The 24,439-nt window shown below is 36.4% G+C and overlaps 1 long non-coding RNA gene across 1 annotated transcript; it reads right to left on the bottom strand.

The window, feature by feature from the left end:
* Positions 1-750: 750 nt before the first annotated feature.
* Positions 751-23,220, bottom strand: LOC131513889 (uncharacterized). The gene is made up of 2 exons (XR_009262868.1): positions 23,102-23,220; positions 751-1,249 (listed from the first exon to the last, which is right to left on the bottom strand). It is a non-coding gene; the product is annotated as an uncharacterized LOC131513889 (long non-coding RNA).
* Positions 23,221-24,439: the final 1,219 nt, after the last annotated feature.

Here is a 24,439-nt window from a genome sequence, read left to right as displayed (position 1 = left end):
CTGCCCAGTCCCATTCTGAATGAGTCAACACAAACTGAACCACCCTATAATCAAAGCATGCTTTTTCCTGGAGCCCTGAACCCACAGCAAAACATTAGATAATAACTAGCCTATTAATAAGAGATGAAAGTGTTATTTTAAGATTAGGTTAACCTAGAAAAAAGTTGACTCAATTTTGGCTTACTAAAATGAACAAGATTGTGTATATTAATGGCTCGCCTATTTGTGTGCTTAGCAATGCTCAAATTAACAGGCACATATCTACTCATAACTTCTTGTGGTGTCTGAAGTGATCACACATGATCTAGGTAAGACTTACCTCTATAAATAAATACATTTCTCTTTCCTATTAGAAAACATCTTGAAATCTATTTCAAATGTTGTGCAAACCAAGACCTGTAAGGATATTACAAATTCCATACAAGTTGCGCTCTGACTATAGTTTCACCCTGAATTAACATTTGCTCATTCCATTTTTCAGTTTTCTTTTCTGGGTGGATAGATGGTGAACATGGTCTTGACACAGTGCAAAAATGATTGCTGCTGCTTATTTTTATAGTAAGATTTTTAATTAAGAAGTCATTTCTCTATTCCTACATTGAACTATCTTAGAATGAGAAAGAATAATAAAGTTTTTTTCAGAAAAAAAATCTCTCTCTATATATATATATATCCTTTAAATATTTTCAGTAGCCTTGGTAATTATACTTACTCTCTGCCTGTTTTACAGATTTGAGACAACAAGACCCATCATCACAAAACACTTTACTTTTGATTCTGGAATGAAACACAGTTTTTCTCATTTTAATTTCAGTACTATGACCTAGTTAACATAGATTTCATTATCTGAGTAGGTTAAATGAGACCAAAGAAAAGAAACAGAACTTCTATCTCAAAATTGTTAATATGTTCATTTCTGGCTCTGATGGGGTAGCTTCTATCAATCCAACCATGCTTTTGAGAACAACTATAAAAGCTGGACAAAATACAAAATGAATTGTTGAAAGATTATAAACAACAACCAAGTCAGACATGACTTGAGGGCCAGGATCTCAGAGAAAAAGAAAACACAGGTGAGTTCAACATTTTTCCTTGCCTTTTGCCTTGACACATTTGTTGTATCTTTAAGCAACACTCCAGCACAAGCAGAAAGCAGAGACTCGGAGCTTTTATCAGTTGTTACAGCACAGTGGAGATGAAATTGGTGTCCAGGAACTACCAAGGCAACAATACTGGAGAAGCCAAGAATCTAGAGAAACAGAAACCACAGATCAGTGAGCACAACATTTTGTATTGCATTTCACCTTGAGATATTTGTCAGTTCCTAACCTGTGTACAATGCGAGTCCAAAAAGCCAATAGGACGGTGTCAGCTAAGAGGCCACAAAACTTAGCAGAGCTTTCCAAAACAACACATGTTTTAGTGCAGAGCTAAAACTTAGCAGAGCTTTCCAAAACATGGCACAACAGACAAGAAAGAAACACCTAAAGAGCTAGGCCCTGTTAGTAATAAAAAAAAAAAACTAGAAATAGACTAGCCCACATAAAGACACAAAGCATTTCAATCCTTTATTGTGTCAATATCATCTGCCCTTATGTAACTGTCTGCTGGAAGAAAAGTAAATTCTCTGTGAGAAAAGATAACATAATTCAGAGAATCTACAATTTTTATAAACAATATCCAGCCTACAATCATAGATTATCAGGATTGTTAATAAATAGGACCAAATGAATGAAAATCAGGAAGCAAGTATAGATAAAAGTAGCAGACCCACAGGTAATCTAGATACTGTTGTTATTAGATAGAATTTTTAAGTAACTTTTTTTTTAGTTCTTAAGTTCTTAAGTAACTTAAGAATTTTTAAGTAATTTTTAAGTATGATTAATACAGTCAAAAGAGTAGATGACAAAGATGGGGAGTATGTATTTTTTTAATTGATAAAAAATGAAAATGCTAAAAATGCTAAAAATAATTATTAAAATTAAGAATTACAAATGTACCCAACAATGAACCAAACAAAACAGTAGAGATAATTAGTGATTTAAAAAACAAGTTAGTAGAAAGACAAGTAAAGAGAGAAAAAAAGTGATAGGGTCTAATATATATGTAATTAGAGTTCCAGGAGAAGAGAGAGCAAGAAGAGAGAGAGAGAGAAAGGAGAAGCAATATTTGAAAAGAAATTGTCCAAGAAGTTTTCCAAAATGGTACAAACATTAATCCACAGAATTAAGAAGTTCTACAAAATTGAAACAGGTTAAATACAAAGTGGGAAAACACATTTAGATGCATCAGAGTTACATCATGCTGAAAACAGCATAAGTCAACATGCTGACAATCAAAACCAAAGAGAACTCTTTGAAAAAGCCAGGGATGGAGGCTGGGAGTATTAAAGAGGGAGATACATCACATTCAAGTGAGCAACAATTATACTTAACAGCTAACTTTTCAAAAGAAACAATGGAATCCAAAAGATAATGGAATGGCATTTTTCAAATGCTGAAAGAAATTTTTTTCCAAACTCTAAGCCTAGAAAAATATCCTTTATAATGAAGGCCAAAAAGGTATTTAGACAAATCTATTGACATGTAGCATAGTAGGCAAAGCTGCAAATATAGAAAAATGTTGGTGCAATACATTGTTCTGCTAACATATATGCTCCTTCCCACTTGGCTTATAGGCTATACCTATAAGGAAACAGACAGGATAGGAAACCATAGATATTTTTAAGGGCAAGCAACTAATGTATCTCTTGTTTTTCCTTGCTCCAATTCATAACTTTCATCCAACTTTTACTTTTGTCTTCAGATATATAAAATGCTGTGCCTAAGAAACCATGTTTTTATGTAAATAATCTTTTGATATTCAAAAACATGAGAAAAATAAATGTAAATATTTTCCCTGGCACCACACCATAACTGAGGAAGAGGGATTTACTTTGCCCTCTCTCTTTCTGCATTATGGTCCTAATGTTCCTGCACTAGACAGAAAAGGGTGAGGTGTGAAGATGAATAGACGCATTATACATCTATCATTAACATGTTTTTAATAATTTTCTAGAAATGCGTTGCCTGGTGAGAGGTAAGTTTAGACTCTCTGAAAACAAGATAGCACCTTTTCTTAATTAAGTCCATGAAGTGTGAAGGAGAGATCATGGGCTTTGGCATCAAACAGGTCTTTCAGATGAAATCTTCACATCCATCACTTTCCAGCTGAATGACTTACAGCAAAGCACTTAACATCTTTGAGCTTTGTTTTCTTGATCTTTTAAATGAGAATACTAATTCGTACCTCAAAGAGTTGTGAAGATTAAACTAGATCATTAATATGAAGGTTGGAGTACAGTGCATGACTTATGGTTGGCACTCAAAATAGTAAGATTTTTAAAAATTATATAGGTATATTGGTCTATCAGGTAGGAAGAGAGTACTGAATGACAAAGCACTAAGTGGGAAAAAGTAATAGATAAATTTATTGTCACTTGAGAATAATGAGGAACAAGGGCTGGGTACTAACAAAAGCAAAATGTTACTCATACATGCTGATTTCCCTATTCTGCAAGCTGTGAAAATTTGTTGCCTTAGAGATAGGGTAGTTATTAGCCACCAGTAAAAATAAGCATACTGCTGAGAATTTATAGGAAAATGCATCTAATTAAGTGCCATCTGAGCCACCCACACTGTGAACAAGGATTCTGGCAACAAAGGGGTTATTGTTGCCAAGTTCCTGCCAAATGTTATTTTCCTAAGTTAGTGGGGTTTTTTTCCCTGACCAAGGCCTGAACAAAGAGTTCCAGATGGCAACATAGAATGAGAATGCCCCATCACCACAGACCAAAAATCTCCCCAAATCCAAAGATTGGAAAAACCTTTAAAAATATTTCCCCTGAATGGATGAAGGGGGTGTGTACCACATGCAAATATAAAGTAGGAAATAATGGTGATTAAACCTTAGAGAGAATTCTTTAAGGATGTTAAGTAGGGTTTTTGCATCTTTGAATGTGCCCCTAGTGTGGGGCCGTGTAAAGGACAAGGTTCTTACAAAGTGCTGGTGGGACTGAATTGAACTGGTCACTAGAAAAGACATTAAAGTTCACATTAACGACATAAACAACAATGACCAGTTTATTGAACCTGTATGTTTCAGTCACTGTGCTAAGCACTTCACAGGTATAATAAAATTTAATCCCTGCAACAACACTATGACAACTTTATTTCATCCTTAATTTTTAGATGCAGCAACCCAGCTTCAGAGAGGTTAAAGCATTGCCTGTTATCTTGGAGCTAGTCAGCAACAGAGCTGGGCTCCAAATAAAATCTGCCTAAATTCAAAGGTTGTATTCTACCACTGCACTAAGAAACCGAGGCAAAGTTCTACAAATTCCACCTTTCCATGAGTAGGTAATGAAAAAAAATCAATCTAAAGATTAAGCTTGGCCAATAGAGAAATCCTGACCAATATGAGAATATAAATCAAGAAACTCAGAAAGGTATCTACTATGTTGGTAAATCACAGGACATTCTGTGTAACAAAGAAGATCAGTATCATGAGGTTAAAAGTAAAAACATTCCAAAAATTCACTGAGATCCAAGTGTTTAACTCAGCCCCATATTTGCACTAGAGGAGGAGAGTGTACATGTATACAGTTTTAAACTCTCACATGGCTGTAAGCAGTTCTGTCATTCGTACACCCTCTTTTCTCCTTAACTAGCAGGAAAATGGGACGTGCAAGTTGCAAGTATAAATATGAAAACTATTTAATTCCTTGTTCAATTTTCTTCTGTGTGTCAGAAGTAGGGACAAAGAAAGATGATAGAAGTTTTATTTTTATTACTGTTTAGAAATAGAAAATAATGGGGCGCCTGGGTGGCGCAGTCGGTTAAGCGTCCGACTTCAGCCAGGTCACGATCTCGCGGTCCGTGAGTTCGAGCCCCGCGTCAGGCTCTGGGCTGATGGCTCGGAGCCTGGAGCCTGTTTCCGATTCTGTGTCTCCCTCTCTCTCTGCCCCTCCCCCGTTCATGCTCTGTCTCTCTCTGTCCCAAAAATAAATAAAAAACGTTGGAAAAAAAAATTAAAAAAAAAGAAATAGAAAATAATGAAATATAGATATGGAAAGTACTTAAGTATGGGCTGTGAGTACAGTTTTGTCCCACAGGAGCAACATACTTCCACTTCAGAGTCTCCACCATCATCTAGACCTATCATCTCTTAACTAAAGACCCAGACAGATATCAATCTCACATCTCTATTGATACATGGTCTTTATTACGTTGAGGTTATTATGTTCCTCTATCCCTACTTTGTTGAGGGTTTTTATTATGAATGGATGTTGTAATTTGACAAATGCCTTTTCTGCATCTATTGAAATGATCATATGGTTTTTATCCTTTCTCGTTTTTTTAATATAATTTATTGTCAAATTGGCTAACATACAGTGTGTAAAGTGTGATCTTGGTTTTTGGGGTAGATTCCCATGGTTCATCGCTTACAAAAAACACCCAATGCTCATCCCAACAAGTGCCCTCCTCAATGCCCATCACCCATGTTCCCCTCTCCTCCACACCACCCCATCTACATTCAGTTTGTTCTCTGTATTTAAGAGTCTCCTATGGTATGCCTCCTTCTCTCTCTGTTGGTAATTATTTTTTCCTCTTCCCTTCCCCCATGGTCTTCTGTTAAGTTTCTCAAGATCCACATATGAGTGAAAACATATGATACCTGTCCTTCTCTCACTGACTTATTTCACTCAGCATAATACCTTCCGAGTTCCATCCACGTTGCTGCAAATGGCCAGATTTCATTCTTTTCCATTGCCAAGTAGTATTCCATTATATATATAAACCACATCTTCTTTATCCATTCATAGAATTTATCCTTTCTCTTAATGATGTGGTGTATCACATTCATTTATTTCTGAATATTGAAACACCCATCCTAGGAATGAATCCTTCTTCATGGTGGTGAGTGAGTTTTTTAATGTATTGGTGACTTCAGTTTGCTAATATTTTCTGGAGGGTTTTTGCACCTATGTTCATCATATATTGCCCTGTAGTTCTCTTTTTTAGTGGTGTCTTTATCTGGCTTTGGTATCAGAATGAACTTGGAAGTTTTCCTTCCTCTTCTACTTTTTTGAAGAATTTGAGAATAGGTATTAACTTTTCTTCAAATGTTTGGTAGAGGGACACCTGGGTGGCTCAGTTGGTTAAGTGTCCAACTTCGGCTTAGGTCATGATCTCATGGTTCGTAAGTTCAAGCCCCACATTGGGCTCTGCACTGACAATGCAGAGCCTGCTTGGCATTCTGTCTCTCTTTCTCTCTCTCCCTCTCTCTGCCCTTCTCCCACTTGTGCTTTGTCTCTCTCTCTCAAATTAAATAAATAAACATAAATAAATAAATAAATAAATAAATAAATAAATAAGGTTGGCAGAATTTGCTTGTGAAGCCATCTGGTCTTAGACTTTTGTTCATTAGTAGTTCTTTGATTACTGATTCAATTTCACTGCCAGTAATCAATTGGCTGAAATTTTCTATTTTTTCCTGCTTCAGTTTTAGTAGTTTATATGCTTCTAGAAATTTATCCATTTCTCCTAGGTTGTCCAATATGTTGGCGTATATTTTTTCTTACTATTCTCTTAAAATTGCTTATATTTCTGTGGTATTGGTTGTTATATCTCCTCTTTTATTTGTGATTTTTGTTTATTTGAAACCTCTCTCTGTCTTTTGTTTTAAATGAATCTGGCCAGAGAGGTTTATCCATTTTATTGGTCTTTTCAAAGAACCATCTGCTGTTCCTCACAAAATTAGAACTAGAATTACCCTATTATCCAGCAATCACACTACTACTAGGTATTTACTCCAAAAATATAAAAATACTAATTAAAAGGGTTACATGCACCCCAATGTTTATAGCATTTATAGCAGCAGCACCTACAGCAGCCAGGTAAATTATGGAAACAGCCTCAGTGTCCATGAATGGATAAAGAATATACATATAATATTATATACATTATATATTATATTATGTTATATTATATTTATTATATTATATATAATATTACAATATTACTCAGCCATAAAAAATGAAATATTGCCACTTCTAATAACATAAATCAGCTAGAGAGTATAATGCTAAACATAATAAGCATAATGAGTCAGTCAGGGAACAACAAATACCATATGATTTCACTCATACGTGGAATCTAAGAAAAAAAACAAATGAACAGAGGGGAAAAGAGAGAGAGGGAAACCAACAAACAGAATCTTAACTACAGAGAACAAACTTATGGTTACCAGAATGGAGATAAGTAGGGGGATGGGTGAAATTAGGTGATGGAGATTAAGGCATGCACTTGTCCTGATGAGCACCTGGTAATATATGGAAGTGTTAAATCACTATATTGAATACCTGAAACTAATATTACACTGTATTTAACTAACTGGAATTTAAATAAAAACTAAAACACAAAAAAAGCGTAGAACCATCTCCTGGATTCCATTGTTTTTTAGTTTCTATGTCATTTATTTATGTTCTAATCTTTATTGTTTCCTTCCTTCTGCTGATTTTGGGTTTTGTTTGTTGTTCTTTTTCTAGCTCCTTTAGGTATTAGGTTAGGTTGTTGATTTGAGATTTTTCTTGCTTCTTGAGGTAAGCTGTATTGCTATAAACATCCCTCTAAGAAATCTTTTTGCTGCATTCCAAAGATTTTTGATTGTTGTGTTTTCATTTTCATTTGTTTCCATGTAATTTTTGCTTTCTTCTTTGATTTCCTGGTTGACCCATTCATTGTTCAGTCAGATGTCATTTAACATCCATGTATTTCAGCTCTTTGCAGATATTTTCTTGTGGTTGATTTCATAGTGTTGTGGTTAGAAAAGATGCATGGTATGACTTTGATCATTTTGAATTTGTTGAGACTTGTTTTGTGGCCTCATATGTGGTCTGTTCTGGAGAATGTCCCATGTGCACTAAAAATGAATGCGAATTATGCTGTTTTAGGATGGAATATCCTGAATATATCTGTTAAATCCATCTGGTATAGTGTGTCATTCAAGGTCACTGTTTCCTTGTTTATTTTCTGTTTGGATTATCTGCCCATTACTGTAGGTGAAGTGTTAAAGTCCCTACTATTATTATATTACTATTGATTAGTTCTTTTATGTTTGTTATTAACTGTTTTATATGTTTGGGTGCTTTCATATTGGGTCCATAAATATTTATAATTATTATATCTTCTTATTGGACTGTCCCCTTTATTATTAGTGTACTTGTCTCTCGATATAATCTTTGTTATAAAGTTTATTTTGTCTGTTATGAGTATTGCTACTCCAGATTTCTTTTGACATCCATTTGCATGATAAATATTTCTCCATTCCCTCACTTTCAGTCTGTAGGTGTCTTTAGATCTGAAATGTGCCTCTTGTAGGCAGCATATAGATGGGTCTTGTTTTTTAATTCACTCTGTCACCCTATGTCTTTTTATTAAAGCATTTAGTCCACTTACATTCAAAGTAATTATTGATAGATATGTATTTATTGTCGTTACTTATTTTGTGGTGGTTTTTTTTATTGTTTTTAATGTTGGAACACCTGGGTGGCTCAGTCGGTTAAGCGTCTGACTTCGGCTCAGGTCATGATCTCACAGTTTGTGAGTTCGAGCCCTGCATCAGGCTCTGTGCTGATGGCTCAGAGCCTGGAGCCTACTTCAGATTCTGTGCCTCCCCCTCTCTCTACCCCTCCCCTGCTCACACTCTGTGTCTCTCTGTCTCTCAATAATAAATAAGCATTAAAAATTTTTAGGTTTTTTTTAGTGTTTATTTTAGAGAGAGAGAGAGAGACAGAGCACGAGCTGAGGAGGAGAAGAGAGAGGGAGACACAAAATCAGACGCAGGATCCAGGCTCTGAGTTGTCAGTACAGAGGCCAAAGTGGAGCTCGAACCCATGGACTGTGAGATCATGACCTGAACTGAACTCGGATGCTCAGTCGACTGACCACCCAGGTGCCCCAGTGGTGGTTTTTCTTTTCTTTTTCTTTTTCTTTTTTTGTTTATTTATTTTTGAGAGACAGAAAGAGAAAGAGCAAGAGTAGAGGAAGGGGCAGAGACAGAGGGAGACACAGAATCTGAAGCAGACTCTAGGCTCTGAGCTGTCAGCACAAAGCCTGATGCAGGACTCAAATCCATGAACTGCAAAATCATGACCTGAGCCAAAGTTGGACGCTTGACTGAGCCACCCAGGCACCACTATGGTGGTTTTTATACTTTTTCTCTAATCCTTTCTCTTGCACTCTTTCATGGTTTGTTGGCTTTATTTAGAGATACACTTGGATTCTTTTCTCTTTATTCTTTGCATATCTATTACTCTTTTCTTGTGTGTCGTTACCATTAAGATTATATGTAATATCTTCTCCGTATACCAGAAGTTGATGGTTGCTTAATTTTAAAACCATTCTTTGCTCTTTCCCCCAACCCACAATTTAGGTATATGGAGTCATATTTTATATACTTTTATTTTGTGAATCCCTCAACTTATTTTTACAGAATTACTTATTTTTACTGCTTTTGTCTTCCAACTTCTTATATACTCTCACTTGTGGTCTTTCCTTTGTACTTAGAGTCCCCTTTAACATTTCTTGCAGGGCTGGTTTAGTGGTCATGAACTTTAGTTTTTGTTTGTCTGAGGTTTCCCTTGTATGTAACCATCATTTTTTCTCTTCCTGCTTAAAAATTTTTCTCTTTATCATTACTATTTACCATTTTAATTAGTATGTGTCTTGAGGTAGACTTCCTTGGGTTGACTTTGTTAGGGGATCTCCATCCCTCCTGGATTTGGATATCTGTTTCTTTCTCCAGATTATGGAAACTTTCAGCTATTATTTTTTCAAATAAATTTTCTGCCCTCTTTTTTCCCTCTTCTTCTGGGATCCCTATAATGCAAATATTGTTATGGTTGATGGAGTCACTAAGTTCCCTAAGTCTATTCTCATTTTACATAATTATTTTTCTCTCATTTGCTTAGCTTAATTGCTTTCCATTACTCTGTCTTCTAGGTCATTAATTCATTCCTCTGCTTCCTCTTGCCTGCTATTTATTCCATCAAATGTATTTTTTATTTCATTTATTATGTTCTTTATCTCTGGTTCTTTTTTATCTCCTTGTTAAAGGTCTCACTGATGTCCTCACTCTTTTCTCAAGTTCAGTGACTGTCTTTAAGATCATTACATTCTTTATCTGGCATATCATTTATACCCATTTTGCTTAGGTCTCTTGCTGTGGTTTTGTCTTGTTCTTTCATTTGGGACATATTCATCTGTCTCCTCATTTTTTCTGCTGTGTCTGTTTCTGAGTGTTAGGAAAGTCAACTATGTCTTTTCTTGAAGGTAATGGCTTTATGAATAAGAGGTCCTATAATGCAGTGTACTCTACCTTGTTCCCCAGGACCTGGCACTTCAGGGAGTGTCTCCCATGTGTGTTGTGTGTGCCCTTCTGTTCAGTCCTGGCTGCTTTTTCATTAAATAAAGTTGTCTGCAGAGGCTCTCTTTGCCCATTGTGGGCAGTGTTTGGTGCCAGACAGGGGTGAGACATGTCTTAACAAGGTTGTGCTGGTCTCCTTGGAGATAATACCTGCTGTGCCACAGCATCACTAGAACTGGGATCCCACAAAATACATGGGTCAGGAGATAAGGTATTGGTGGGGTTTGTGCAGGCCTTCTGTAGTATGGGGCTCACAACAATAGGACTAAGGCTAATGTGACTGGGAAGGGTGGATCTGCTGAAGCACGGGTCGGGTGGGGCTAGGTATAAGCAAGTTAGGTAGCACATGTGGGTGCCTTGCAGGTGGTTCTGTGTTTATGCTGAGGGGCAGGAGAGAGAAATGGTGCCTGTCAACTCCTTTACTCCTGGAGGGGTTTCCCCACCATTCATGCCTCTCCAGGCCATGCTCTGAGATGAGTAAATAACTCTCCCTTCTGTCTGTCCTTTGTGTTTTTCAAACTACTGCTTCCACACTATATTTCCACTAACTTTTTTGTTGTCTCTTTAAGTGTGGGAACTCCACTTGTAAAGCCCTTAGAGCTTTCCCAGAGTGAAGCTCAGCAATTTTTTAAATTCTAGGCTTTAAGCCCCACTGGTTATAAGAACTCACGAGATTTAGTCCCTCTCACTTTCAAAACCAATGTTATGGAGATTTGTCTTCCCTGTGTGGGCTCCCTGATGTGATAGTCTATTTTTCACCCTTCTGTGCCCCCAATTCCCTCTCCACTGTGGACTGCCAAGGTCCATTTCACTCTCAAACCACATCATCATTTCTACCTTCTTTGATTTGGCCTCTTCTCTACCTTTTGTTGTGAAGTTGTTCTGCCAATCTTTTGTTGTTTACAGGGGTATTTATGCTGATGTATGTGCTCTCTAGTTGTATACATTGGTTCAGGTGAGCTTTTTTTATGCCTGAGGAATATTCCATTGTGTGTGTGGATATATGTGATAAATATAGCACATCTTTTTTTATCCATTCATCAGTTGATGGGCGCTGGGGCTGTTTCCATAACTTAGCTATTGTAGATAATGCTGCTATAAACACTGTGGTACATGTATCCCTTTGAATTTGTATTTTTGTATTATTTGGGTAAATATCTAGTAGTGTGATTGCTGGATCAAAAGGTAGTTCTATTTTTAACTTTTTGATCAACCTCCATATTGTTTTCTACAGTGGCTGCATCAGTTTGCATTCCCACCAACAGTGCAAGACTCCTGTTTTTCCACATCTGTGCCAATACCTGTTGTTTCTTGTGTTGTTGATTTTAGTGATCCTTACAGGTGTAAGGTGACATCTCATTGTGGTTTTTATTTGTATTTCCCTAATGAGTGATGTTGAGCATCTTTTTATGTGTCTGTTGGCCATCTGGATGTCTTCTTTGGAGAAATGTTTGTTCATGTATTCTGCCCATTTTTTAATTGGATTACTTATTTTTTGAATGTTAAGTTTTATAAGTTCTTTATATATCTTGGATTAAAACTAACCTTTTATCAGATATGTCATTTGCAAATATCTTCTCTCATTCTGTAGTTTGCCTTTAGTTTTGTTATTTCCTTCATTGTGTGGAAGCTTTTTATTTTGATGAGGGAGTGTACCTCAACATAATAAAGGCCATATATGTACCCTTCACAGCCAATTTAATCCTCAATGGGGAAAAACTGAGAGATTTTCCCCTACGGTCAGGAACAAGACAAGATGTCCACTCTCACCATTGTTATTTAACATAGTACTAGAAGTCCTATGCTAGCTATAGCTAGCTAGCTATAGCAGTAAGACAACAAAAAGAAATAAAAGTTATCCAAATTGGCAAGGTAGGAGCAAAACTTTCACTATTTTCAGATGATGTGATACTATATATAGAAAACCCAAAAGATTCCACCAAAAAACTGTTAGAACTGATACATGAATTCAATAAAGTACAGAAATCTGTTGCATTTCTATATACCAATAATGAAGCAGCAGAAACATAAATTAAGGAATCAATCCCATTTACAATTTTACCCAAAACAGTAAAATATCTAGGAATAAACTTAACGAAGTAGGTGAAGGACCTGTACTCTGAAAACTACAGAACATTGATGAGAGAAATTCAAGATGACAAAAAGAAATGGAAAGAAATTCCATGCTCATGGATTGGAAGAATATTGTTAAAATGTCTATCCTATCCAAAGAAATCTACATATTTAATGCAATCTCTACCAAAGAACTAACAGCATTTTTCACAGAGCTAGAATAAATAATTCTAAAGTTTGTATAGAACCACAAAAGACCCCCAATAGCTGAAGTAACCTTGAAAAAGATAAGCAAAGCTGGAGGCATCATAATTCTGGACTTCAAGTTATGTTACAAAGCTGTAGTAATAAAAACAATATGGTACTGGGGCAAAAATGGGCCCATAGATCAATAGAACAAAATAGAATACTCAGAAGTGAACTCACAACTGTATGGCCAATTAATGTTTGACAAAGCAGGGAAGGATATTATCCAATGGGGAGAAGACAGTCTCTTCAAGAAATGGTGTTGGGAAACCTGGACAGCAACATGCAAAAGAAAGAAAGTGGACCACTTTCTTACACCATACATGAAGATCAATCAAAATGGATTAAAGACCTAAATGTAAGACCTGAAATCGTAAAATTCCTAGAAGAGAACACGGGCAGTAACTTCTTTGACATCGGTTACAGCAACTTCTTTCTAGATATGTATCCTGAGGCAAGGGGGAAAAAAAGCAAAAAAAAAACTATTGGGACTCCATGACTGACTTTGACTTCTCTCTACTGTGTTGTGTCTGACTCTTCCACTAGAGTCCCGGGTTCAGATTCTATCGTCCTTCCTCTGAACTTAGCTGACCCAAGTCTCTGTCTCACAGGACCCTGCTGTCCACTACTCAACAGGAGCTAAGAGTTGTGAAAGAATGAATGAGCTCTTTGATAAGACAGTTATATTGTAAGTATTACCTTCTGGAGATAATGCTTTAGACCAGAGACTCCAAGATTGAAGATGTCAGGCACCCTCTGAGGGCAGATAAAGATGGCCTTTTAGGACAGCTCTCAAGTTGCAAAATTTTGGTAGCTTCCTTTTGACTAAGTATTGGAAAATCCCCTACCAGGTGGAATCCATCAATACTCTAAATTATTTGCCTAAATAAGTCAAAATACTAAGGCCACCAAAAAGAAAGATGTCTTGCAAGGTAAGAAACAAATCCCATGAAACAATATTTTAATCTTCTGGTAAGAAATTTCAATCCAAGGGCAGAGTGTGAAAAGGCACTGGGTGAGTTGATGACTAAACTGTCTCCTTTATTTCAATGATCTTCTGTTCCTGTGAATAATTAGATTATCACAGATCCTGACTTCATGTTATGACCTGATTGAAATCCAAACCTAAACCTGTCCTGGAGCATGTGATAAACCAGATGAGCCTGGAGCTCAGTTGTCACCACCTTTTCAAATGCAGACATCTTAATTAAAAAATTATAAGCTAGACTTTTGCCAAGGAATCAAATAAAAACATCAAAAAAGTGTCTTTCTTTCAGTTAAAGGCAGTTTCAAAGTTGGGGGTTGAGGTGAAAAATAACTCAGAAAGAGACCTGGGATGAAGACTGACCAAAGGTGAAGCATGTCCCCTGCCAGGGAAACTTTACCATTTGGGGAAGAAATTTCACTATACATATGGCCATGTGTGAAAACAAGCCTCTTTCCTCCACTCCCAGAGATTGTCTCCAAAAACAGGCCTGTCCCAGCATGTGGGGAAAAACATATAAAGCATGTTGAGCTCAGATATGAATCTGAATGCTATGGAAAATAGCCAAAAAAAGTGGCATCTTGTCAGCCACTGACAATACTTTAGATCCCTCTGTTCCTTTCAGATAAATGAGAACTAGAACTTAGCCTTGGCTCCCAGCAGAAAACAATTTAACACAGGGAGCATCTACATTCACATGGCAGTGTTCAAGATCCTAATAGATGCAGGAAAAAAAAAGTCAGATTTGTTAGTAGCAGAGGTCATCTTGGGATGACAGAACTGACAAACATCAACCTGAAAGCCAAGAGAAAAACATTCTGACTCCAGTAACATACTGACAGTAACCTGATGGTCTCCAAACATGTGGGCATTTAAATAAACAGATTTTTGTAAAATGTCTAATTAACAGCTAATGGTTGTCAGTGAAGGCTGGAACATTGAGAAGAGAAATGGCTGTATTTAGTCTGTCTTGAGTGCTCTCAATTTTTGCCTCCTCTATCTTTGCCTGTAGAATGACCAACCACATCTTGTGAACTTAAGTGAACCAAAGCAGAACCAGGGACAACGAGCAGATGACATTTAATGAGAACTCACCCAAAACTCCCTTCACTTTGGTCCCCAGAATTGGGTCTTTTGAAAAATTCAGACATACATGCTTCTCCACTTAGAATTAGCTTTTCCCTTGAGATAGCAAATATATTCCAGGATATTTCAGTCTATAAATAAACCTAGAGCACATATTCCTGAGCAGCAGTTGCACCAGAAGATTTAGGGGAAGATGGAATTAAATTTTTATTTGGTTTAAAAACAAGTCCAAGGTGTTTTTTTTTATATTAAAGTATGCTAACTTACAGGATTATACATAATTTGCAAGGAATTTTAATATAGAACGTGAGATTTTAGTATATTTTACTTTGTGGTCAGTCCTGTGATGTGTCATCTCCACACCTCCTGTTGTACTAGTCATCTTTCCATTTAGGTCTAGAAGTCTAATATATATTGCTCTAGATGAATGGAGCAACCCTGCTCCTGGTTCATTGCTCATTTTTCTTCACAAATCTCAGAGAAACCCATAAGAATCAAGCATCATTAACAATGACAAAACATGGATGGATAAGAAGTGTCCATCTTCATGTTTTGATCAATTTCCTACCACAAGGTTTCCCAGTTATGGTATGGAGATGTCTCAGTGGTAAATTAAATTAAAGATCAAGCATACATGATTCTGGATGCTCACAGGTTGCCACATTTGATCATTGGTAGGATGTAGAGCAGATGGCAGAAAAATTCAGGCAGAGAATTGTTCTCCTGGGTGTTCCGTGGGCCAAATGGCAGCAGAACCAGCAGGCATAGCAAACCAGAAACTGCCTGGGACTGCCTCCCAGGATTCCCAGCAGGTCAGACAACCTCTGGGGACTGGCCAAGGGCCAAGTATGACCCAGATCTGCCTCAGGTACTCCCACAGTTCTTCACTGCATACTCCTGTTGCCCTAGCCTCTCAACCCTATCTGGGACTACATTCTGGACCCAGGAGGGCAGGAAGAAAGGTTTCCTCTTGCTTATGCCTTCTTTCCCTTTTTATCTATGTCCTCCTACTACTTCCTTTCTTGGTTTCTTCCCAAAATAGTTTTCTTTGGGTGTAAATTCAGAAACAACAAATGGTATCATGTAACTATAAGAAATCAACATGTAAATAAGTCTTCCATTTGGCTAAGGGAGAGGAAGATTGAAATGTTTGGTTTTCCCATTTTCCATTATCATGTGCACAAAAATGTGTGTGTGTGTGTGTGTGTGTGTGTGTGTGTATTCACTAATCTTTGATAGGCATTCAAGGAGCATCTACTCTGTGTAAGGTATGCATAAGGATGTGTGGTGTGAGTGAGTGTACACACATATTCAAAGATCACAGATTCCCTCTGTCTGTCATGCCCTTCCCAACATATACACAGATAACTTCCTCATCTCCTTGAAGTGTGCTCAAATGTCAGTTTTTCCCAATTCCCACTGAACTCTTTCTTTTTCCATAACACTGTCAACTTTTTAATGTAGTATAAAATGCTCTGATTTAGTTTGTCTATTGTCTATTGTTTAATTCTCCTTACTGCAGTTCATATTTCATGAGGGTAGAGATCTTTCTTTTGTTCACCAAAGCACTAGAACAGGGTCTAGTGCATTGTAGATGCTCAGAAAACTTATGTTGAAAAAAAAATCAGTTTCATATGTTACTTTCCCAAATATTATTCCTGTAAATGAAACCAAAGCAAAGAAAAACACTTGAAAAATCATGAGAGAAATCTTCTCTATATGTTGATGGGATGTATTTAATCCTTGTCCATGATAGTGACAATTGTACATCAGGAAGGCAGCAAGTGCCAAGGAGATGACACTAGAAATCAGGATTCCTGGGTTCCATTGTTGGTTCTCTGACTAACCACCTGGGGCAGAAGGCATGCTGGATGAGGTTTCACTTTCCTCATTTGTAAAATGACAGGATTGGAATAGGTCATCTCCAGGGTCCTTTCAGCTCTAACTTAATGTTGCTCCACACATTTCTGGAAATTTCAATATCACCTGGATACCTCCTTATACTGGTGCAGAGATTGCAAATTCTTCTAACAGATGCCTGTCTGGGTGAACTTTCAGATCAATTAACCAGAACCATTACTGGTGAAAAACTGAGGCTGAATGTTCAGAGCAGTTTCCAAGAAAATAACACACAACCAGTCTCCATATGCTGTGGAAGTCTGTGAATCTCCAGTCTTGCTTTCCAATGCCCAAAGCATGGGGACCCTCCAAAGAGGGTCAAGTAAGATCCTCCAGCTGAACAATTTCTCAATTCTATCTCCAGAGAATAAAAAGTCACACAACATTCAGGCAAAAAAATGTTTTCAAAGGACTCTGATTGGCCAACTAAATACCAGACAATTTGTTTATAAGTAAGGAAAGTACAACTGGGCTAGCCAGAGCCTTGGGAGAAACCCACTAAAAAGAGCCTTGGGGAACCTGGTTAAGGTTAAGTATCCTACTCTTGATTTTGGTCCAGGTCATGATCTCACACAGTTCATGAGATCAAGCCCTGAATCAGGCTCTGTGCTGACAGCATGGAGCCTGCTTGGGATTCTCTCTCCCTCTCTTTATGCCCCTCCCCCACTCGCACAAACACTCTCTCTCTCTCTCTTCTCTCTCAAAATAAATAAACTACAAAAATAAAAAACAAATAAATAAAAAGAAAGAGGCTTGATTAAAGACCACCTGGAAGAAGAGCCAAGAACACTTTGACCAAACTGGGCTAAAGGTGCAATAATTAAGACAGCATATTGGAGTAAGAATTAGTAACAAATAAAAAAAAAGAATCAATAACAAATCAATTGAACAGAAAAAATGATAAGATCAGACCACCAAAAAATATATATATGATAGCTTCACATATGATAAATGGTAAATGCATTATTTAATAAAGTACTTTATTCCTAACATCACACACCAAAATAAATTTCTAATGGATTACAGAGTTACATACTCAAAATTACTAATTAAAAAACTAGAAAGCAATGTAGCTAAATATTTATCTGATCACTAGTAGATACAATGTTCCTAAGCAAATGCACAAATTTTATATAGATAGATAGATAGATAGATCTATACATAGATAGATATTTTATAGATAGGTAGGTAGATAGATCTGTATACAGACCTATATATATATATATATATATATATATATATATATATATAGACCTATATATAGATCTATCTATCTACCTATCTCTCTATATATATAAAATTTGAGCATATGCTTAGAAACATTGTATCTTCTAGTGATCAGGTAAATATTATACGCACATACATACAAACACACTAAAAGATCAATGTGCAGGACTATATAAAAATTTGAAATTATTTGTATAAAAAGAGTGTTAACTAAATGAAAAGATGAACAATAAACCAGGAGAGAACTTAAAACAGTATGATAGCCAAATGCTTAAAATTCTAAACAAAGCTCTTAATCAGTTTGCATTACTAGCTGTGTGAGTTTGTGTGGGTCATTTAATCTTCATAAACTTGTATCATTTTAATAAGGATAATCATTGAATATATCTCATAGGATTGTGAAGATTAAAAGGTATAATACATGACAGCATTCATACAGTGAAAGATATGTAGTAAAAGCTTACTAAATGTCATTACTGCTGTCATTGTGTCACCATTATTAAGATATTATCATAATAAATAATATTAAATATATATTATAAATACAATAGAATTATGAATAAAGGCTTAAAAAGCTGGTTCAAACCAGAAGAATACAAATAAATAAACTAAATGAAAACTACTCATCGTCTGTTGAAGCAGACATGTTAAAACAATAATATGTTTAAATGACAATATATGGAGTACAGGGAGTATTTTCATACCCTGTTGGTGAAAGTGTAAATTATTATAGTCTTCCTTAAGGGCAAGTTATCAAAATGTGTCAAAGCTTATCAAATGATATAAAATGATATTTATATAACTTGATCTAATAATTCTCTTTCTAGAATTTTATCTAAGTAAATAATCAGTTATCTTCAGAGGAAAAAGTATATCAAGATTATTCATCATAATAGCAAATACCAGAAACAACTTGAGATCTAATAAAAGAATGCTTCTTCCATCCATGCAATGGAATTCTATACAGCAATTGAAAATCAAATTGTAGAAAATATTTGGAAGCATGGAAAAATGTTCAAAATACTAATTCAAAGGGAAGAAAAGTAACTTACAACTTTGTTCTATATTTCATCTCAACTTTGTAAAAAATAAACACATAGACTTATATAAATAAATGTACATATATACGTGTTCATATATATATATATATGAAACATAAATAAATACACTTTATACTTAGGTGGTGAAAATGTTATATATTTTTCATATTTTCTTTGCACCTTTCTCTATTTTCCAAAATCTACTATTTATGTATATCAGCTACTTCCTTATTGGGAAAAAAATGCAATATATATTTCAATAGCCCCTAATATCACTTTCATTCTTATCTCATATTACTTTCCAAGCTAAATTTTTATCTGAAACTGGAAATCAAGAAGGTCCATCAATCACTCAGTTGAGGATCTTATTTCCACCCAACCTATGATATGAGTCCCTTTCTAGAGAGTAGTTGGTCCAGTAAGTTATTTCTGGACCAACACAATCATGTTGGCCACCTCTGCCAGTTCTGTTTTCCATTTTTGGGAAGTAGAGGCATATGCAAAAAGCTCAGGATTTGGAACTTCATTCTTTTGGGATAGAACTCCAGCTTCCTGGCTCCCTTGACCTCAGGCTTAGTGTTGTGGATTGTGCATGTGTTTGGAAAGAACCTTGAGAACTGCAATACAAAATAGAGAAGAGCTTGTGATGTAAAGTCATTCTAGGGAATTTGGATTTTCTTCTATGATCAGTGTGAGCAAATGGAAGTTTTTAAATCAGAAAGACAGTATAACCACTTGTTACTTAGCAAATATCTCTAGCAGCAATGTGACAAAAAGACAGAAATAGGAGTAAATTGATGACTGTTGAATAGTTTGGGAAAGATAATAAAGAATGGATCCAAGATGCCATAATTAAAGAACAGATGTTGGATAGTGAGTGTATGAGTGGTTGCTTAGATGTGAAAGGAGAGAGAAAGAGGAACTGAGGATGAGTCTTAGATATCCTTCTAAGGAAATTATTGGGCTTGGGGTACTACCAATCTACTATCTACTCTCCCTCTCTTCCCTAGTCACAGACCCCCAATTTCATTCAGGGTAGCAATATGCCCAGCTAAAAGACTAAATTTCCCAGTCTCTCTGGCAACTCAGTGTTACCATGAGTATTGTTAATCAAGCATTAGAAGTTATTAAGTGGAACTTCCAGGAGAGTTTCTTAAAAAGACAATTGGTGTGCACATTTTTGGCCCCTCTATTCCTTTTTCCTATACCCTACTTGGAACCTGGACGTGATGTCTAGAGCTCCAACAGCCATCTTGGATCATGAGATAATAGTGTAATGGAATCCACATTTTTAAGAGTGAAGGAACACAAGAATAGAAGTACATTGGTTTCCTGAAGACCGCTATACTTTTACACTAGCTCTGTGCTGCCCTTATTCAAATGTCTTTTATATTCAATGTCTTGTTTAAGACAACTTATGTGGCTTCTTTTAAGTGCTAAATTAGTCACTGTTAACTAATATGAAGAATACAGGAAGTGGGCAAATTTAGGAGATGGCAAGCTTGGTTTGTGTAATGCTGTATTTGAGGCACTCAAATGATACCCAATTAGACTTATCCAAAAAGAAGTTGGAAATGTGAGGTATTGATTACAACAGAAATTTTAAATATGATTATATCAGCCATAGATGGTATATGCAGAAGAAACAGTTTAACCCCTAGAGATCACCAACATTGCAGTATAATTCTAAAAATGTATTCCTCTAATAAGAGAGATTCAAAATACATACAGTAGCACTCCAAAGAGAAACATAAAAATTTACAATCATACTCAGGGATTTCAGCACTGCTCTCAATAATCAGTAGAACAAGTAAACAGAAAAGCAGTAAGGACATACAGGATTTTAATAACATTGTCAACCAACTTTACTAATTGATATTTATAAAACACTCCATTCAACTTCAACAGAATACATATTTTTCAAGTGCACACAGAACATTTACCATGATAGACCATATTTTGAGCCATAAAATAAGTCTCAAACAAAGTATACTCTCAGACCACAATGGAATTAAATAATGAAAAAATAATGGAAAGTTATCTGGAAAGTCACCCAATACTTGGAAACGTGTTAACACGTGTTTAAATAACCTGCGGATCAAAGAAAAAAAGGTAATTAGAAAGCATTTTGAACTTTAAATAAAATAAAAATAAAAGCACATTTCAGAAATAGCAGGATGCAGATAAATATTTAGAAGAATATTTGTACTACAAAATTGCCTAAAGATGAAAGGTCTCAAGTAAAAAATTTCAGCTTCCTGCCTAAGAAACTAGAAAAAGAAGAGAAATGAAACTCAGAATAAGCAGAAGAAAAGAAATAATAAAGATAACAGAGGAAATCACTTAAATAGAAAACAGAAAGTGATAGGGAAAAAATTAATAAAACAAAAAATCATTTCTTGAGAAACTCATCAGTCAAGTCTCATATTAAATGTCTCCTTCTCAGTAAATGCTTTCCCTTAGTGTAAAGCAGGTGTCCTCATACTTTTATTCTTCCTCTAATTCCCTATTCTTTTGTTTTTATCATATATTTTAATTTGTAATTTTACTGTCATTGGTTGTTTAAGATTTGTCTCTCTCATACTCTAGACTCCATGAAGGCAGGAACTATACCCAGTTTTCTCATTACTATATACTCAGCACCTAGGACAGATTTTGACACATAGTAGGTACTCAATAAATACTTGATAAATTGATGACAGAGGAGTAATTGCTCAATTATGAGAGTTGTGAGAAGAAGAAAAAGAAGGAGAAGGAGGAAGAGGGGAGAGTTGAAGGAGAAGAAGAGGAAGAGGGAGAGGAGGAGGAGGAGGAACTGGCAGAGGAGGAAGAGGTGGAAGAGAAAGGTGGGAGACTCCCGAGATGGGGGTGGGGGAGGAAGCTGAGGGGGAAGCTGAGGGGGAAGAAGGAGTGAGAGGAAGTGATGGAGAAGGAGGAAAAGAAGGAAAAGAAATTAATGAACATGCATAGAGGAAAATGAGGCAAAAAAGAGTAGCTTTTTTTCACCCTTTCAAAGTGGATAGTCAAGAAGAATGATTTTCTTCAAGAGGCTAGGGCTGATTGTCCTGAAACTATATGTCACTCATATGTGGAACTTGAGAAACTTAATGGAGGACCATGGGGAAGGGAAGGGGAAAAGATAGTTTCAAACAGAGAGGGAGGCAAACCACAAGGAACTCTTGAAGGTGGAGAACAAACTGAGGGTTGATGGTGTGTGTGTGGGTGGGGGGGGGGAATGGATGATAGGCATTGAGGAAAGCACTTGTTGGGATGAGCACTGGGTGTTTTATGTAAGTGATAAATCACAGAAATCTACCCCCAAAACCAAGAGCACACTGTATACATTGTATGTTAGCTGGCTTGACAATAAATTTTAAAAATTCAAAAAAAAATGTCAATATATGTAAGGAGATGGGATAAGAAATGAGAAAGGGAACATACTTAAAACAACATATACAAGTTAAAGAGGAATAACAGAAAATTACACATTTGATAATATGCCAGTAGTTGGACATGGCTAGAGCACAGAATACTAGAAGGGGAAATAAGACAGGATATGGTCTAGGTGCCATAAGTGAGATGAGCTGTGTACTATAAGGAGTTTGGATTTCATCTAGTATCTCTTTGGAGTCTATGGAAATTTTTAAGCACGGAGTGATGAGCAAATTTGTATTCTAGAAAGTTGACTCTTACACTCTGTCGAAAATAGCTTGGAAGAAAGGGAAAAAATATGAAAGGGAAGAAGAGATAGCTTGACTGATGCATGTCAATTGAGCAAATGGACAGAACTTCATGAGAGTTTAGACTGAGGAAAGGGTGTCATGAGGAAGAGCCAAGGTTGGCTCTCAGTTATCCAGCTTAGCCAACAGAGGAGACAGTGTGCAAAGCAATAAAATAAGAAAAATAGGAGAAGACTTTCTAGGAGAAAAATATAATGAATATCCTTTGGATAAGCTCAAATGCTTCATTTTCCATTTCTGAGCCATTTTCCATTTCTGAGTCTGCCCAATGGCACTATGAAGGAATCCTATCTGACCTTACCTGAACCACCTGACCCTCTCATCAGACCAAAACTCACCTCTTCCTAGGTGTCATCCTCTTTAGGCCCAGAAATCTACTCAGCGGCAATGAAATAACTGGATAAATGACCCTAGGCAACACATCTCGGTGTTATCGCCCCCCAGGTTTCAACTGGGCCTTGTTAAAAAATGAGCATGTTAAATAAAATTAGCTTAGCTTGTTGGGACTACGCAATTACAACTGTTTTTATTTTCTTTTTGAGGTTTACTTGCATTAATACTTTCTTTTTTTTTTTCAATATCTGAAGTTTATTGTCAAATTGGTTTCCATACAAGACCCAGTGCTAATCCCAAAAGGTGCCCTCCTCAATACCCATCCCCCACCCTCCCCTCCCTCCCACCCCACATCAACCCTCAGTTTGTTCTCAGTTTTTAACAGTTTCTTATGCTTTGGCTCTCTCCCAATCTAACCTCTTTTTATTTTTTTCCCTTCCCCTCCCCCATGGGTTTCTGTTAAGTTTCTCAGGATCCTCATAAGAGTGAAAACATATGGTATCTGTCTTTATCTGTATGGCTTATTTCACTTAGCATAACACTCTCCAGTTCCATCCATGTTGCTACAAAGGGCCATATTTCATTCTTTCTCTTGCCACGTAGTACTCCATTGTGTATATAAACCACAATTTCCTTATCCATTCATCAGTTGATGGACATTTAGGCTCTTTCCATAATTTGGCTATTGTTGAGAGTGCTGCTATAAACATTGGGGTACAAGTGCCCCTATGCATCAGTACTCCTGTATACCTTGGGTAAATTCCTAGCAGTGCTATTGCTGGGTCATAGGGTAGGTCTATTTTTAAGTTTTTGAGGAATCTCCACACTGTTTTCCAGAGTGGCTGCACCAATTTGCATTCCCACCAACAGTGCAAGAGGGTTCCTGTTTCTCCACATTCACTCCAGCATCTATAGTCTCCTGATTTGTTCATTTTAGCCACTCTGACTGGCGTGAGGTGATATCTAAGTGTGGTTTTGATTTGTATTTCCCTGATGAAGAGCGACATTGACCAACTTTTCATGTGCCTGTTGGCCATCTGGATGTCTTCTTTAGAGAAGTGTCTATTCATGTTTTCTGCCCATTTCTTCACTGGGTTATTTGTTTTTCGGGTGTGGAGTTTGGTGAGCTCTTTATAGATTTTGGATACTAGCCCTTTGTCCGATATGTCATTTGCAAATATCTTTTCCCATTCAGTTGGTTGCCTTTTAGTTTTGTTGGTTGTTTCCTTTGCTGTGCAGAAGCTTTTTATCTTCACAAGGTCCCAGTAGTTCACTTTTGCTTTTAATTCCCTTGCCTTTGGGGATGTGTCGAGTAAGAAATTGCTACGGCTGACATCAGAGAG

Source organism: Neofelis nebulosa, chromosome 6, assembly GCF_028018385.1.
Source record: "Neofelis nebulosa isolate mNeoNeb1 chromosome 6, mNeoNeb1.pri, whole genome shotgun sequence".
NCBI classification, from domain to species: Eukaryota; Metazoa; Chordata; class Mammalia; order Carnivora; family Felidae; genus Neofelis; species Neofelis nebulosa.
The sequence above is the reverse complement of the archived record's forward strand: the minus strand, read 5'-3'. Positions and strand labels throughout refer to the sequence as shown.